This window comes from Panthera uncia, chromosome X, assembly GCF_023721935.1.
Source record: "Panthera uncia isolate 11264 chromosome X, Puncia_PCG_1.0, whole genome shotgun sequence".
Taxonomy (NCBI): domain Eukaryota; kingdom Metazoa; phylum Chordata; class Mammalia; order Carnivora; family Felidae; genus Panthera; species Panthera uncia.
Genome location: NC_064817.1, coordinates 76,572,719 through 76,577,627, shown reverse-complemented (window position 1 = coordinate 76,577,627; position 4,909 = coordinate 76,572,719). Strand labels below are relative to the sequence as shown.

At 42.2% G+C, this 4,909-nt stretch overlaps 1 pseudogene; it reads right to left on the bottom strand.

Annotated features, from left to right (window-relative positions):
- Nucleotides 1-255: 255 nt before the first annotated feature.
- LOC125932489 (uncharacterized) lies at nucleotides 256-361 on the bottom strand (annotated as a pseudogene).
- Nucleotides 362-4,909: the final 4,548 nt, after the last annotated feature.

Sequence of the window (4,909 nt, the reverse complement as noted above, 5' to 3'; positions counted from 1 at the left end):
GGGTGGCGCAGTCGGTTAAGCGTCCGACTTCAGCCAGGTCACGATCTCGCGGTCCGTGAGTTCGAGCCCCGAGTCAGGCTCTGGGCTGATGGCTCGGAGCCTGGAGCCTGTTTCCGATTCTGTGTCTCCCTCTCTCTCTGCCCCTCCCCCGTTCATGCTCTGTCTCTCTCTGTCCCAAAAATAAAAATAAAAAAACGTTGAAAAAAAAAATTAGCATATTTGTCTAGGATTACTAATAATGAAATCTTACTTTAGATAGAATTTCATATTTATTTAAATTTTATCTTATATATGTGCTGTCATTTTAAACTGATAAGAACAGATACTACACTTGATCTTAGCCAAAAGGCCGAGAAGCGATGTGCTGTCATTTTAAAAATGTGATTTTTCAGTGCAAGTTAGTGGTTAAAATTACGTATTTAAAGAAGATGTTCATCATTTGCAAGAATATTAAGTTTAAAAATTATGCCATCAATTACATTCTTTCTCTATGAGAACCATGGCAATGGTAAGCATTGCTCTTTGGCCATGAGAGTACAGTTAACACATCCAATGAATTGGTGATAATTTATCTAAATTTCCAGCAAAGTACCTTATTGGTAACTGCCAGTTGAAATCTGGTTTAATAAATACAGTACTCAAGTATTTTCCCCTCCCAAGAGCTGTAGTTAATAAGGATAAGTAATTTCCAAGCCATTTTTCTTCATAGGAGTTCTTTCTTCATATGAATCCAACTCATGAAAATACCTAATTCATTTCAAATTACCTGGACTACTCTCCTCTACGACTGTCATTCTTTTACGCGATTGTACTCTAAATATCATTCAATAATCTAGGAAAAGGTGAATAAAACCAGACAAAATTCTTGCCCTCTTTCTTGCCCTCTCTCTGTCTTTATATATATATGTACACACACACATACATATATAAATATACACATACATACACATATACATAAACAAATGAGGGTTTATGGGGAGGGTTTTTTTTATAATTTTTAATAATTAATAAGAATAAAGATATGTAAAAATTATAAATTAGAATTCCTGCACAAAATGGTCAATTTTCTAGAAAAAAAAAAACATAACATAAAAACATAAGTTAAAGGTTTTCCAGAGTAAAAAACACAAAACAAACCAATGACTATAAAAACAGTTTGGGAAAAGAAAAGTTTAGAGGAATTGCCTGAAAGATAACTCAGGTCCAAATGTTTTTATAGAAAAATTTTCTTAAACCTTTAAGAAACTGGAAATTCCTGCACTTTACAAATTTATATTACCAGAAAATAAACTCTTCAAGGACACAAAGTTCATTTTCACAACCAGCATAACAGCATATGAAAGGGCAGGCCTACGCCAGCCAACTCCATCTTGTTCTGTGTCCTTCTCCTAGACCAGAATGCCTCCTCCCCTTGAGTAACGTCCCGCTAACCAGTTCAAACTTCCTGATCAAAACACGCCTAGCGACCTACGTAACAGGACTCCAACCCTTCCCCAGCCAATCGGCCAAGGCCAAGACCCTTCCCCAGCCAATTGGCTGAGGCCACAGCCATTACCTCACCAACTGCCCCTAGGCCCCAATAAAACCTTTGTGCTTTTGAAACTCACTCTCTCCCAGGTTTCTCACCGCTGCGTTGGTGCAGGTAGGGGACTGAGCTCGAGCTAGCTCCAATAAAGGCTCTTTTGCCTTTGCATCAGACTCGGCTCCCTAGTGGTCTTTGGGGATCACGAATTCTGGGCATAACACATAACTCTGATGTATAACTTTGGCAAAGATAACCTTTATTACAAACACACTACAGTCTAATCTCATTTATGAATATGTGTGTGTGTGTGTGTGTGCATGTTTGTGTTTGTATACACATATATGCATACTAAACAATGAAATAATACAGGTGAGTATTATCTAATTGTGGAGCTGTAGAAGGACATTCTAAGCATGACTTCTAAAGAAAACCTATAGGAGGTAGGGAAGATGGCGTCTTAGGAGGATGCTGGGCTCACCGTGCATCCTGCTGATCACTTAGATTCCACCTACACCTGCCTAACTAACGCAGAAAAGCACCAGAAGACTAGCAGAACGGAGTCTCCGGAGCCAAGTGCAGACGAGAGGCCCAGAGAAGAGGGTAGGAAGGGCAGAGAGGCGGTGCGAGCTGCACGGACTGGCGGGAGGGAGCCAGGGCAGAGGGGCAGCCTGCCGGCCAATCAGAGCCCCCGAGTCTGGCTTGCAAAAGCTGAGTGGCCGGACAGAGTGTGTTACGACAGCAAGCTCGACTTAGCATCTGGGGGGTCATAAATTAACAGCTCTGCTCGGAAAGCGGGAAGGCTGGAAGACAACGAGAGGGAGAGTGGCTGAGCCACCGGACGACAGAGCTCAGTTTGGCGGGGAACAAAGGTGCTCCCCAGCGCCATCTCCCTCGCCCATTCCCCAGCCAAAATCCCAAAGGGAACGAGTCCCTGCCAGGGAACTTGCTTGCTCCTCGCAAACACCCAACACTGTGCTTCTGTGGAGCCACCCCTCCGGCAGTGGATCTGACTCCCTCCTGCTGCCACAGGGCCCCTCCTGAAGTGGATCACCTAAGGAGAAACGAGCTGAGCCTGCCACTCCTGCCCCCGTGCACTTTGCCTACCCACCCCAGCTAATAGGCCAGATCCCCAGCACCACAAGCCTGGAAGTGTGCAAGCAGCCCAGATGGGCCACACCAGCCCACAGTGAATCCCGCCCCTAGGACAGGGGAAGAGAAAGCACACACCAGTCTGACTTTGGCCCCAGCGGTGGGCTGGGGGCAGACATCAGGTCTGACTGCGACTCCGCCCACCAACTCCATTTATACACCACAGCACAGGGGAAGTGCCCTGCAGGTCCGCACCACTCCAGGGACTATCCAAAATGACCAAACGGAAGAATTCCCCTCAGAAGAATCTCCAGGAAATAACAAAAGTTAATGAACTGATCAAAAAGGATTTAAATAATATAACAGAAAGTGAATTTAGAATAATAGTCATAAAATTAATCGCTGGGCTTGAAAACAGTAGAGAGGACAGCAGAGAATCTCTTGCTACAGAGATCAAGGGACTAAGGAACAGTCACGAGGAGCTGAAAAACGCTTTAAATGAAATGCAAAACAAAATGGAAACCACGACGGCTCGGATTGAAGAGGCAGAGGAGAGAATAGGTGAACTAGAAGATAAAGTTATGGAAAAAGAGGAAGCTGAGAAAAAGAGAGATAAAAAAATCCAGGAGTATGAGGGGAAAATTAGAGAACTAAGTGATACACTAAAAAGAAATAATATACGCATAATTGGTATCCCAGAGGAGGAAGAGAGAGGGAAAGATGCTGAAGGGGTACTTGAAGAAATTATAGCTGAGAACTTCCCTGAACTGGGGAAGGAAAAAGGCATTGAAATCCAAGAGGCACAGACAACTCCCTTCAGACGTAACTTGAATCGATGTTCTGCACAACGCATCATAGTGAAACTGGCAAAACAAGGATAAAGAGAAAATTCTGAAAGCAGCAAGGGATAAACGTGCCCTCACATATAAAGGGAGACCTGTAAGACTCATGACTGATCTCTCTTTTGAAACTTGGCAGGCCAGAAAGGATTGGCACGAGATCTTCAGTGTGCTAAACAGAAAAAATATGCAGCTGAGAATCCTTTAAACAGCAAGTCTGTCATTTAGAATAGAAGGAGAGATAAAGGTCTTCCCAAACAAACAAAAACTGAAGGAATTTGTCACCACTAAACCAGCCCTACAAGAGATCCTAAGGGGGATCCTGTGAGACAAAGTACCAGAGACATCACTACAAGCATAAAACATACAGACATCACAATGACTCTAAACCCGTATCTTTCTATAATAACACTGAATGTAAATGGATTAAATGTGCCAACCAAAAGACATAGGGTATCAGAATGGATAAAAAAACAAAACCCATCTATTTGCTGTCTACAAGAGACTCATTTTAGACCTGAGGACACTTTCAGATTGACAATGAGGGGATGGAGAACTATTTATCATGCTACTGGAAGCCAAAAGAGAGCTGGAGTAGCCATACTTATATCAGACCAACTAGACTTTAAATTAAAGGCTGTAACAAGAGATGAAGAAGGGCATTATATAATAATTACAGGGTCTATCCATCAGGAAGAGCTAACAATTATAAATGCCTATGCGCCGAATACGGGAGCCCCCAAATATATAAAACAATTACTCATAAACATAAGCAACCTTATTGATAAGAATGTGGTAATTGCAGGGGACTTTAACACCCCACTTACAGAAATGGATAGATCATCTAGACACACGGTCAGTAAGGAAACAAGGACCCTGAATGATACATTGGATCAGATGGACTTGACAGATATATTTAGAACTCTGCATCCCAAAGCAACAGAATATACTTTCTTCTCGAGTGCACATGGAACATTCTCCAAGATAGATCATATACTGGGTCACAAAACAGCCCTTCATAAGTTTACAAGAATTGAAATTATACCATGCATACTTTCAGACCACAATGCTATGAAGCTTGAAATCAACCACGAGAAAAAGTCCGGAAAACCTCCAAAAGCATGGAGGTTAAAGAACACCCTACTAAAGAATGAGTGGGTCAACCAGGCAATTAGAGAAGAAATTTAAAAATATATGGAAACAAACGAAAATGAAAATACAACAATCCAAACGCTTTGGGACGCAGCGAAGGCAGTCCTGAGAGGAAAATACATTGCAATCCAGGCCTATCTCAAGAAACAAGAAAAATCCCAAATACAAAATCTAACAGCACACCTAAAGGAAATAGAAGCAGAACAGCAAAGGCAGGCTAAGCCCAGCAGAAGAGAAATCATAAAGATCAGAGCAGCAATAAACAATATAGAATCTAAAAAAACTGTAGAGCAGATCAACGAAA